Genomic DNA, 14,509 nt, shown 5'->3' on the forward strand with positions numbered 1-14,509 from the left:
GGGGTGGCAGGGGTGGTGGGCAACAGGTCCCCTGTGAGTGGGGGTGGCAGGGGTGATGGGCAACATCAGCCCTATGTCTGGGGGTGGCAGGGGTGATGGGCAAGAGGTCCCCTGTGAGTGGGGGTGGCAGGGGTGATGGGCTATATAAGCCCTATGGCTGGGGGTGGCAGGGGTGACGGGCAACATAAGCCTTATGGCTGAGGGTGGCAGGGGTGATGGGCAACAGGTCCCCTGTGAGTGGGGGTGGCAGGGGTGATGGGCAACATGTCCCCTGTGAGTGGGGGTGGCAGGGGGATATACAATATAAGCCCTATGGCTGGGGGTGGCAGGGGTGATGGGCAACAGGTCCCCTGTGAGTGGGGTGGCAGGGGTGATGGGCAACAGGTCCCCTGTGAGTGGGGGTGGCATGGGTGATGGGCTATATAATCCCTATGACTGGGGCTGGCAGGGGTGATGTGCAACATAATCCCAATGGTTGGGGGTGACAGGGGTGCTGGGCAACAGGTCCCCTGTGAGTGGGGGTGGCAGGGGTGATGGGCAATATAAGCCCTATGTGTGTGGGTGGCAGGGGTAATGAACAGCAGGTCCCCATTTGAGTGGGGGTGGCAGGGGTGGTGGGCAACAAGTCCCCTGTGAGTGGGGGTGGCAGGGGTGATGGGCAACATCAGCCCTATGGCTGGGGGTGGCAGGGGTGATGGGCAACAGGTACCCTGTGAGTGGGGGTGGCAGGGGTGATGGGCAACAGGTCCCCTGTGAGTGGGGTTGGCAGGGGTGATGGGTAACAGGTCCCCTGTGAGTGGGGGTGGCAGGGGTGATGGGCTATATAAGACCTATGGCTGGGGGTGGCAAGGGTGATGGGCAACATAAACCCTATGGCTGGGGGTGGCAGGGCTGATGGGCAACTGGTCCCCTGTGAGTGGGGTGGCAGGGGTGATGGGCATCATGTCCCCTGTGAGTAGGGATGGCAAGGGTGATATACAATATGAGCCCTATGGCTGGGGGTGGCAGGGATGATGGGCAACAGGTCCCCTGTGAGTGGGGGTGGCAGGGGTGATGGGCAACAGGTCCCCTGTGAGTGGGGGTGGCAGGGGTGATGGGCTATATAAGCCCTATGGCTGAGGGTGGCAGGGGTGATGTGCAACATAAGCCCTATGGCTGGGGGTGCCAGGGGTGATGGGCAACAGGTCCCCTGTGAGTGGGGGTGGCAGGGGTGATGAGCAACAGGTCCCCTGTGAGTGGGGGTGGTAGGGGTGATGGGCAACATCAGCCCTATGGCTGGGGGTGGCAGGGGTGATGGGCATCAGGTCCCCTGTGAGTGGGGGTTGCAGGGGTGATGGGCATCAGGTCCCCTGAGAGTGGTGGTGGCAGGGGTGATGGGCGACAGGTCCCCTGTGAGTGGGGGTGGCAGGGTTTATGGGCAACAGGTCCCCTGTGAGTGGGGGTGGCAGGGGTGATGGGCAATATATGCCCTATGGCTGGGGGTGACAGGAGTGATGGGCAACAGGTCCCCTGTGAGTGGGGGTGGCAGGGGTGATGGGCAACAGGTCCCCTGTGAGTGGGGGTGGCAGTAGTGATGGGCAACAGATCCACTATGAGTGGGGTGTTTGTAGTGCTGGCCATGGAACCCCTATGGTGGGCTGTTGTTAGTGGCCAGGATATGGATTCCCTGTGTGTGTGTGTGTGCCTGTTTGCGTGTACGTGTCATTTGTTTGTTTTGTAGGTGTCTGACTTACCGCCTGCGCCGTCGGCGTCGGTCCTGATCCGGTCATAGATGTAGAGTACTGGTATGACCTGTGCGATGGGATTCATGATGGGTTCGTTTCGTACACGCTGCTTGTTGCTCCGTCTCGTACCCGCTGGAAGCTGGTCCGTCTCGTAGCCGTGTATTGATTTGTGGAGCGAATCGTAGCTGATATGCTTGTTTTCCGGATGCTGTGACGTCCCGTGCGTGAAGACCCGTCCGGCGCGTAGGAGGTACTCATCATACTTGTCATGCCGGAAACTGCAATGGATACTACTTGCGGGCGACTCGGTTCATCTTTAGGAGTTACGGCTCGGACGGAGAATGGGGCTTGATTCACAGCCTACGTGTCGGTCGTGTTTTTGGCAGTTATGCGCATCGAACTACCTCTACAGGACGGACCAGCTCCGGGTACGTGTCGGTCGCATGGTAAGGCTACGGACAGCTGTCCGACGGGCCATCGGAATCGGCCCCTTAGTTGTAAAAGGCATCTGCGGATCCTCAAGGAATGCATGTGTCAAGATGGAAATACGCTGAGGACATAGGCGAGCATGGGACCGCAGGGGTTAAAGACTGGAGTCTAAGTCCACTGGCGTCTCCATTAGAGGTGTCAGACAGATGTCCAACTTGCATTCTCCACCAGAAAACAGGCTTTGGAAAACAGGTATGATGCAGTCTTCAAAGACTGGTCTGAACAATAGGAACCAAGATGCACTTAGTTCACGGAGGCGAGGTGTACCCATATGTTGTACCATGCGCTCACGGTAATATCTCTCCATGAGAGATTTTGCCATCTCGCTCGTGGTTGGTCCGTCCATCGCGTAGTAGGTAATCGACAGTCAGGATTCCAGCTATGCGACCAGGATCAGAGGTAGACCCCTGAAAATGCTTCCAAATACGGAGTGTATAAAGTTAGGAATAACTCCAAGGATTGTCTGGAAGTTGCTAATGAATCCTCACCCTATGGTCTTAAATAGGTTTACAATACCACTTGTATCTGACATATTAAAGATACAACCCACCATTTCTACGAAATGCAGGGGGCAGTTTGAACGTATAAGTGCTTGTATCTCTGTTGAGGTCCTCGCGATTTGAATTTCAAAGGTTTCTCAAACGGAGGTTAAGGGTACAGTCTGCAGTAAGAGCATGGCTATCATTCTGCTCAAAGCATCAAACTGTATAAAAGAAGCATTCAGTGAAGGCCATAGCGGCACCTCCCTGTCTGTATTTGCAAGTGTTGAGGTTTCTAGCCAATCGAGGCACAACTTCCTAACACAATAGGATGTCACTACCCCTGGATGTTCTCTCTGTACATAACGTGGGTATGGTCCTAAGGATATTGAGTCCCTCTGTGATGTTCAGGAATCGCTTATGACATGTGTTTGTGTCTAAGGGCCAAACCACCCACTCCTTCCAATTTGGGACTGTTCTATTGTACTTTAGAATTTCATCCACTGTTGCCCCTTCTTCTGTAGTTGAATTCTGCCACCCCCGTATTGGTGTTGGATACCTAGGAGTGTTCAGGTCCTTGTTTTTGATTAGTCCAAGACATGGGTGCCGATTACGATCCTGGAAAAAAATTCCCCGTACGACTCGTATCCGGTCTTTTTACCGTACGAATCGTACAAGTGCCATACAAACTGCCAAGTACGATTCGCATGGGAAAAAGTCCATACGAATCGCATTGGGAATAATTCCCCACACGTCCTCGGGTCGGAAAATGTGTCCGACACATCCTCAGACGATTTACCGTACAAATGTGAAAAGTAAAGTCCGACTGCGCAAGTACGATCCATCCCGTGCGTCTGATGTTACAACCGGATGGAAAAAACACCGTCCGCACCGAACTCCCATAGCAACCATGGAGACATGTGCCCGCAAACGCGCCCAACACCCCCCCCAGCCCCGGTATGTACGTGCCCAACCCCCCCCAGGCCTTGTATGTACGAGTCGAACCCCCACCCGTGCATGAACACCCGTGTACGTACGAGTCGAACCCCCACCCGTGTATGTACACCCGTGTACGTATGAGTCGTACCCCCACCCGTGTATGTACACCCGTGTACGTACGAGTCGTAACCCCACCCGTGCATGTATACCCGTGTACGTACGAGTCGTACCCCCACCCGTGTATGTACACCCGTGTACGTACGAGTCGTACCCCAGCTGTGTATGTACACCAGTGTACGTACGAGTCGTACCCCCACCTGTGTATGTACACCAGTGTACGTACGAGTCGTACCCCCACCCGTGTATGTACACCCGTGTACGTACGAGTCGAACCCCCACCCGTGTATGAACACCCGTGTACGTACGAGTCGAACCCCCACCCTTGTATGTACACCCCCGTACGTACGGCCCGTACCCCCACCCGCGTATGTATTGAGCGAACCCCGACCCCAACCTTGTATGTACGGCCCGTACCTCCACCCGCGTATGTATTGAGCGTACCCCGACCCCAACCTTGTATGTACGGCCCGTACCCCCACCCGCGTATGTATTGAGCGAACCCCGACCCCAACCTTGTATGTACGGCCCGTACCCCCACCCGCGTATGTATTGAGCGTACTACGACACCAACAGTCTAAGTACGGAGCGCACCCCAGGCCCCAACACCAGCACCTTCACCCAACATCGCGCATGTACGAGTCGTACCATGCCAGAGACAAGGACAGCACTGTACAACAAAATGGCCGATGTCCACACCGTACACTCGCTAAAAACACACGTACACAACCAGGACAAAGCAAAACAACAAAAGAAGACTCTATTCGAATCGCACAAAGCCACAAAACATGTCCAACAAGCACAAATACAACACATTCACTGACCTGCAACTGCCAAACTCACAAACAGAGGCCCAAAACACAACCACTCCTTATAACACACCCACCCAAAGTTCAAACACAGCCACACCCACCAATGGACCAATAAAAAGGGCCCACAGACACAAACCATGAGCCTTTGCAACAGACTCACTGCTGCCAGACCCCACAGACAACCCACAGCACCATACTTGAACCTTTACTACACCTTACACTTGCACACCTTCACACAACCACCTTCACAAACACCCCCTCATCACATTCACACACACACCTGCACAACCACACCCACACACCCACAACCATCCACACCCACACCCCCCACAACCATCCACACCCACACCCCTCACCATGCCCACTAACAAGAATCCAAAGTTCACTAGCCAAGAGTTGGAGGTCCTTGTCGACGAAATCCTCAGAGTCGAGCCACACCTCTTTGGAACATTGGTCAGACAGACCAGCATTTCTGAAAAAACAGCCATGTGGCAGACGATTGTCGATGCTGTGAATGCTATTGCGTCCACCAGAAGGACCAGGCATGAATGCCAAGCCAGGTGGTACGATCTGCGGAGGAGGGTCCGAGCAAAAATGACCGACGACCACATCCAGGCCAACATCACTGGAGGAGAGCCGCCCGGCAGACGCGTTCAATACCATCCCTGGGAGGAGAGGGTGATGGCCATACTGCCGGTGGTGGCAGTGGAGGGAGTAGAAGGACTCCGAGAGCCTGGTGAGTACACAAACAACTCACCTCACATGGGGGGAACGTCATCCACAACCAAACTCACAATCATGCACGCAACCACCCCAAAGCCATCGCATGACTCAACCACACTCCATAAACACACACATGCCACTAGCGCCACCATGCCCCATGCACCCAGCTAGACAATGCCAAGTCACAGGCCACAGAAACACCAATACAAGACACGGTAACCCGGATGGCGGGAGTGTGGGCCTCAAAATCACATAGTGCAACTCAGAAGCAGACAACTATGCTCTCAGCCCATAGGGCCTAGGTCACAGCCAGACAAACAGTGTGTCCCCACACAGGAAAGACTTGCCTGCAAATGGCGGACGCCTGCATGAAGACATGGGGGTGAAGGCACTTTTTGCACATGACAGCAGCTAATGAACAGCCAACACTGTGAAAGAGTGGCAGCACACACCACCACAGCAGCAGCGCAGACACAGACACTACACCCAATGGGTGCCTGGAGATCAGAAACAAACTCACATGAACAAGCCAAGGGCCATTCAAAGACCTGCAAACTCTGTGTGCCTAGGAAGCTGGGCTGAGGTGACAGAGGGTGACAGACAGAGGAAGGAAGAGGGGGACAGAGAGGGAGGGAGACACAGGGAGACGGACAGAGGGAGGAGGATGACACAGGGAGGGAGGGAGAGGAGGACAGAGAGGGAGGGAGACACAGGGAGACGGACAGAGGGAGGAGGCTGACACAGGGAGGGAGGGAGAGGGGGACAGAGAGGGAGGGAGAAAGGGAGACACAGGGAGACCAATTCACCCCTGGGTGGCGTGGGAATGTCTGCCCGTCAGCAGGTGGACTGCGTGCATGTAGACAAGGGTGGCCAGTGCCTGAATTCCCCTCTCTTCTCCATGGCAAAACACTGGGCCATGTGTCAACCTGTGCACAAGCACAATGCCAGCTACCTGCTTCATATAAGTGTGTGGAACAACTCCATTTGCCCACGTACAGTGCAACACGGAAGGCGCCAATGCATGGCTCGCCACACCTGCTCACTCCACTGCTGACTGCAGTAACAAATTGACGCAGCAAGTGAGACTGTGTCCCACATAGGTAAAGTCTCAAAAGCTGTAGCCAAGGGACATACCCATGCACAAGTGCACTGTGAGTGGAATGCAAGACATATCCAAATACCGAGAGGAAATGTGCCAACTTTGAAAGGAATGAAACATGGATGTTGAATGGAACAAAAATAACATTGTCTCTCTCACACACAGGTCAATGTCGTGGATCACCCCCCAACACTGGGGGGGAAGACTCACAGGACCTGGCTCTGCAGGATGACGATCCCACCGGCAGCGACGACTCTCACCACTCTGTGGACGACCCCGACCAACCTGGCCCCTCTGGTGTCCAACCACCTGCAGCACCTGCGTCAGGTACAACTGGGCCAACCACCACCCCCACTCCTGCCACATCCCAGGAGACACCCGGGATCCCTGCCCCACCACCACAACGCAGCCAGGCCGACCAGGAGGGACACGGTGTACCGGGCACCCAGGAGGAGGCAGGCGACAACGCAAATGCCACCCCTCAGGGGTCCCGGAGACCCGATGTGCCCACAAGGGCAGGCCAGGCGCAAGTGGGCAGGGGTGGTGGGAGTGGAGGACGGCGGAGGCGCGAGCCTGACCAGTTGGCTGCGGTGCCGGTATATTCCCATGTGAGAAACATCCTAAACACATACCGGCAGGACACCACGGGCATGAGCCAGGTTGTGTCCACCCTCAACGAGATGAAGGGGACACTCGAGGAGATCAAGACCCAGCAGGCCCAGCAACATGCGGAGCAACATGCCTGTCTACAGCGACACCAAGGACGGATGGAGGACAGACAGGCTGAGCTCGTGACGTTGTTCACGGGAATAAACCGTTCACTCCGTCGGATAGCCGACAACATGGGCAACCCTCCCTGTGCCACCAGGCGAAGAACATGACCACCCACAGGGAGGGATCAGGAGGAGGAGGATCCGACAAAGCATCCCAAACATCGTCACGGCCTGCTTCTGAAGCTTCCCGCAGGAGGGTGGGTCGTCCACGGAAAAGACCGTGAGGGTCAGCGCAACAGCACCATCTCCCAGGACACCTGGCCTGGCACCTGGCCCACTGGCCCAACTGCAGCACATCAGCAAATGACATTCTCTGCCACATGGACTTGCTGGTCACTGTCTGACCAATGTTGACAAAGACTGTGGCATGGACTCTGATGATTTCCAATGGCAAGGATACCAACTCCCCCAGTGAACTTTGGATTCTACACACCCGGGAAAGCCCCTCTTGTCATCCCCCCCCCCCAATACGTACCCCTACACAAATAAAAACTGTCACAATCAAGAGATGATGCCTACATTTTGCATTATTACATTACATGTGTCTTGTAAAGTCTAACCATGCCTGAGTTCTCATATGACTTCAACCATCCATACCCTGGGGCCTGAGTCTGGCACAGGACACACATGGGTCACAATGTATTAGGCAAGACAGACATGGAGCACCATACACACCCGTGATGGGCCCAACCAGCTGAGGGGGTGGCCGCACAACCGTGCCGACAGACATATTGAGTACAGCAACAGTCATGTGCAGAGGTCAGGGATCATGTGGAGTGTCCTGGGGGGCACCCAGGTATGTGTAGACAGGTGGCAGAACCATGGCCTGCAAGCTTGAGTCAGGTGGATGCAGAGAATGGTGGTCTGGCCAACGTTGGATGCATGGGGATGGCACATGTCACAATACCCACACAGTCATGGACATCATGCACAATACAGAGTCTAATCCCACACAAACAGCTTGCATCTTGCTACTCTACACATAGACACATAGCCAGTATCACGGAAAACCATGCCAGACATGCCGTATGCACCGTAGCAACACACCAGCATTGACTGAGAAGAGGCACCTTGGAGGCATAGGGACACCTTTATTAGTCATGTATTCCGGAATGCAGAGGCAACTCGGAGTACACATACACAGGTCATGTGGAGTAACATGTGGGTCCAACACTGGAACCCCCCTTCTGCAGCACAAATGCGTGATAGCCATGGAACTGGCACACAAGTGTCGGGTAACAGCTAAACACCCCCTGCTGCTCACGGAGAGGCTGCCATACACCATTGATCCTCTGATGTGGAAGTCCCACACCATGTCAAGCCAATGCAAACCGTATGTGTCCGAGGGCAGTGTTACACACATTGATGCCATCACAATCCACTATCCCATCACAGATGACTGTCAACAAGTCTGATCATCTATTCAGGTGTATCCAGCTACATGTAATGTGTCCCATGGTGATGCGACATGTCTGCAGAGGAACCAAACATCGACAGGGGCAGTGTGCACACATCGTAAACAACTGCCACACCCAAGACACCCCTGATGCATCCCTTACCCTAAGGAGACTTCCAAACTTGTCCGTGCATGTAACGCTGAGTCAGCACACGATGACGTGTCCATGAGGAATAGCAGTGCCACAACAATGCAACCAGCAGACGGCATGCGCAAGTACCTGGGGATGAGAGACACACAAGAAGTCAGCCACAAAAAGCACAGCCACTTGCATGTGCATGTACTCGACACATGTAAGGATGACAACATGCTAGGTCACAATTATGACTGTGGAAATGCACTCATCACTGGCACCATCACTCGAGTGACACATCCACACACACCTCTGACTCACGTGGCATACATGCAGATGGACACACACATCGCAACACATGCCACACGGGGACCAATGCGTGCACACTCAGACACTGTTACTCACCACTAAGCAAAGAAGTCGCGTATGAGCCGACTCTGGATGTCCTCTTACAGCTCCACATCCTCCACATCACTAGCCCCATTGCCAAGCCCTTCGTCCTCCACGGGTGTATGGTCCTGATCATCTTGATCCAGGATGAGTGGCACAGCTTTCTCAACTGCCATGTTGTGCAGCATGCAGCAGACCATGAAGATTTTGCAGACCTTCACCGGGGCATATGGGAGGGCGCCGCCGGTCTTGTGTAGGCACCTGAATCGGCTCTTCAGGAGGCCAAATGTCCTCTCTATCACTCGCCTTGTCCGGCCATGGGCGGTGTTGTAGCGGAGCTGGGCCGGCGTGCTGGGGTTGCGGAGAGGTGTGATCAGCCATGGCATGTTGGGATAGCCAGCGTCCCCTACATGGAAACCACATGGACATGAGTAGGACAGGAGAAGCGGTCGTGCTGGAAGTCTACGCAAAATACAGGACAGACAGAGTGTACCCACCAACAACACATGCTTGTTCGTTGCGCAGCTGCGTCATCATTTCAGGCACCCTGCTACGCCTCATGATGTAGGCATCGTGTGCTGATCCTGGAAAACGAGCACAGACATGTGTAATCACCATGTTGGACAGACACACCACAAGGGCATTGATGGAGTGGTAGTGTTTGCGATTCCTGTACGCTACCTCCTGTGCCTGTGGTGGTACCAAAGCCACATGTGTCCCATCTATGGACCCAATGACATGGGGCATCCCTCCCAGGGCATAGAATCCACGCTTGACCCCAGTCAACTGTTCAGGAGTTGGGAAATAGATGAACTCATCCAGGTGAAGCAACATGGCCTCTAAGAAATCATGCAGCACACGGCTGAACATGCTCTGGGACATGCCACCAACATGAGCTATGGTATATTGAAAGGTACCCGTGGCAAGAAAATGTAGGGCTGCCATTACCTTCAGCTTGGGTGTCAGTGCCGTAGGATACCTGTGCAGCGGTTGCAGGTGTGGTGCCAGCCTTGCCGTCAACTCCTCAATCAACGGTTGTGGGAAGCGGTAGCAGCGTATACAGTCATTCTCCCGCATGTCAGCCAAGTCCGGAATTGGTCGGGAAGGAGGTGGCGCTCTGCGGTAATTTGGAAGTGACAAGGAAGAGTGAGTTCACTACAACAACTATTTATATGTACTGAGCACATGTTAATCTGTCAATACACATATGCCACATAGGGAGTCAGGTATGTGCTACATGCCCTGGACACGTATGGCTGCCAGGTGACACTCCTACCAAGACCCAGCTACAAACGGAGATTGTGAACCTCCACATCCCATGGCATGGGACTAGCTGTGTCCCAGTGTAAGTGAACAGCCAGACGCAACACAGGAGTGACATACATCAACACATCAGCAGAAGTAGGATGTCGATTGCAGAGACAGGTAGCGGAACACTCGAGCCACAGGTCACATGACATTACACTAGGACAGCCCACACACCTTGCCATTAAGGTGTACATGTCATGACTCACCACACATACATTGAGAGGATGCAGACAGGTCCTTGTTACGCTACTCCGTGTCCCATGCATACATACACACCTTACATCCGATACCACATGTGGCCTGGTGTGCGTAACAGTGTGCCATGGCCATCTACACACAGACACATGTTGGTTGCTGCAACAGCAGATGCTTTTGAGGGAACACCAACATCAAGCTAATGTGAACACACCACACATACATGACATAGACACATCGTGCACCGTGGGTAGTCACATGTCTGGTGTGGTAACCCCTGTAGCGGGCATCAGGGGACACTTGCGTGTGTTGTTGACTGTGCCATGCCAATGACGCTCATCCCAAGTGTGCAGTACGACATGCACACATGTCAAAGGAGTTAAGGGCATGTGTGGCACATATTGCACCGTCACACATAACATCTGTACACATCTCATCATACATCTATTACATTCACAACTCAGGAATAATGTGCCACATCACAGCCTTTCACACCTGTGCCCCACACGTGTAGTACTGCCCAGACAATGCCTTGATGTCCATCCATGGACAAGTATGTCAGCTCCATTCCTTCCTGTGTGCTGCCTGTCACCACTGTGATGTGTGAAAGGCACTGTACATTCGCTCTGAGGGCCTGTGTACGTTCCCTATCACTATGGGAGTGCTGCCGTAGGCCTACCCATAGTGATAGTGAGCGTACGCGCGTGTGTACGGTCCGTATCACTATGGGTACGCATACGCGAGCACACCCATAGTGATAGTGAGCTTACGCGCGTGGGTACGGTCCGTATCACTATGGGTACGCATACGCAAGCACACCCATAGTGATAGTGAGCTTACACGCGTGTGTACAGTCCGTATCACTATGGGTACGCATTCGCCAGCACACCCATAGTGATAGTGAGCTTACGCGCGTGTCTACGGTCCGTATCACTATGGGTACGCATACGCGAGCACACCCATAGTGATACGGACCGTACACACGCGCATAAGCTCACTATCACTATGGGTGTGCTCGCGTATGCGTACCCATAGTGATACGGACCATACACACGCGCGTAAGCTCACTATCACTATGGGTGTGCTCGCGTATGCGTACCCATAGTGATATGGACCGTACACACGCCTGTACGGGCCGTTGCTATGCATTTGGGGTGCCCTAGGGCCCCGGAACGCACCGTACCTGTGTGTGAATCTCCAAATTACATAGGGGACACATGAGGGACAAGTATTAAGGCCTACATGCATGCTGGTTGTCATGGAGACCAAGTTTAAAGTATGAATTTTTTTCTGCAGGTGCACAGCAAAAGTCGGTTTGAATGAATCTACTTTGTTGCAAAGTGTTTGTGGAGTTGACATCATGCCCAAGAAAAAAAACAATAAAAACCCACTAACTGTGCTAGGTTTAAAGGGATTGGAGGAAACATAGGATGCAAATGTGAGTGACCAATCACTCTGTACTCCTGTGCATGAAACAGGCCAGCAAGGCAGATATAAGGCAGCCAGGTCCCATGAGAGAGCACTTGCCTGCACATCTTTGGATTCTACGACCCAGCTGCTGCTCGTGATTCCCTGGAACCATGTCAAGGTCTGTGGAGAGGGCCCAGCCTTTCACCCTGGAGGAGAACCTGGCATTGCTGGATGTGATTCTCCCACAGTACCCCCTGCTGTATGGGCGACCAGGGTATCAGGTGAGTGCAGAGTCCACTAGCACAGACTGTCTCCCTTTTTTGTGACTGTGACTTCTGGCATTGTGTCCAGGTGTGGCACACATGCAATGTACTGTTGGGGGGGTCCCAGGGGGGGAATGCCTGATGTCTCCCAGCTAGAGCATGCTGTGGTGCATGTCTGCCGTCCTCACTTGCATTGTGTTTACTGTGACAATCACTGCATGGTGCATGCCACATTCTGCCTGTCTTCTCCTCCTGGGAATGTTGCCTCTACAGTCCTCATGTGATTATGTGGTCAGCCCAGTGTGACAGGTGACTGTACCCACAGATGTGTGTTAGTTCTGTGTACCTGTGCTGAGAGTGTCCACATGATGTGTTCGTACCCTGGACATCGGTGTGTGCGTAAGTCCCCTGTCATGTGGGTGGGTGCATATGTGGAGTGTAACACCCAAGCTGCATGAGGGATGGATATACCCTGCCCATGTGATGTGAGCAGGGAGCAGTGCTGTGTGTCTGATGTGCAGAGCCAGCCCCACACCTGTGAGCCCCCCGTCTAGTGGCACATGTGCAGAGTGAGGTTTGTAGCTGCATTTGGCAATGGCAGGTGAATGTCCTGTGCCTGTGTGTGTCTGTGTACTCTACTGAGGTAACGTCAGTGGCCTGTGGCATGTGACTGCTTTGAGGTGCTGCACATAATCCTGGTTTAGCTTGTGATTCACAGTGTGAGCCTGGATCATTGATTGTGTCGTTGCCCTCATTCCACCTGTGTACTTTCAATGGCACGTACTGCTTTTGCCCTTCCCCAGAGGATAATGTCCCTATGACAAAGGTGCAATGCGTTGGCTGCATACTATGCCTGGTTGTAACCAGCAAATTTGTTCTAATATGTGTCTCTGTGACATGTGCCAGGTGTATTGATGTAGTGTCACTTGTTCATCCTCACAGGTAGGCGCCTCTGCCAAGAAGCAGATCTGGATGAACGCCGTCAGTGCCGTGAGGAGGGCGGAGGGTCGCAAGCGGCGCCTGGCCCAGGTGAGAAAACGCTGGCAGGATATACGGTGCTGGACGCGGAGGATCGCACGGGTCCTGCTGGGGGACCCACCTGAGACCCATAAGAACCGTGGGCGCCGCCGTCTGACCCACATCCACAAGCGTGTGCTGGTGGTGGTCTTTCCAGACTTGGACAGGCGCTTACAGGAGAAGCAGCAGCAGGAAGGGGGTAGGTACATGTGTGTTTGTTGTGTGTCACCAGCATTTGTAAGTGTGCAGTTGCATGGATACACTGCCAGGGTTCAAAGGTGCTGTGCAGATCCTGTCACCCACAGTATAGCGGTGCTCTCCTGCCTCCCTTCCCCTCCTTGCAATGTGTTCCCTGGTCTGTGTGTAGTCACTCCTTCACAAGGTTATCTAGGCTGGCAGTTTATCCACGTGAACAATGCCTGTAGCATCATGTGTGGGGGTGGTGTGTAACAGGTTTTGGGACCTTGCCTGTGCCCTGTCCAGTTCAGTACTTGTGGGTTCCATGTCAGTTGGCACTGATGCTGAGTCCAGACATGGGAGTTAGTCTCTCAAGTGTCATGCCTTACAGCACGCATGTCCTATGTTGTGGCCTGTGACATGATGTGCATGAGTGTGCGATACGCATAGTGCAGGGATGGTGGCGTGTGTTGCAGTCATTCCCATTCAGGACCATGGAGTTGTGTGGCCACTACTGTCCCCTGGGGCATATTTTCCTAGGTCTCATGTGTGTCATCACAAAATGTGGACACACTCAGTGTCTACAGCATAGGTTGTGCTCTGTGCCATTGTCCCCTGGCACCATGTATATTGACGTAACATGTAGTACAAGTGTCCACTGTACAGCCTGACCTGATTTTCCTTGTTCATACTCGCGGTGGCCAGTGCCTGTGTGTCTTGTTACAATCATCTGATGATGGCCATTTGTACATGTTTATTTGGACAGGCGTACCTTGGGTATTTTGTGTCCAATCTTGCATTTTTCCAGCCCATGTGTATTTCATCCAGACTAAGAGATGTAAGTGCTTCCTGTGTCTCAACAAATTGTCTCATGTAGGGGGCGGTTGGTGCGGGCAAAGCCTACATGTCAAAACCTGAAATCTCCTTGCTAGGTCTGGCCAGTGTGTGATGTTTGTCTGGACATACACTCAAGGTGCAGTGAGCCAGTCATGGTGGGCATGTTTTCAGTATTACCTATGCAGCATGTGCCTCATGTTCATGGATATGGTCCCTGCTCATCCCTAT

This window comes from Triturus cristatus, chromosome 8, assembly GCF_964204655.1.
Source record: "Triturus cristatus chromosome 8, aTriCri1.1, whole genome shotgun sequence".
Taxonomy (NCBI): Eukaryota; Metazoa; Chordata; class Amphibia; order Caudata; family Salamandridae; genus Triturus; species Triturus cristatus.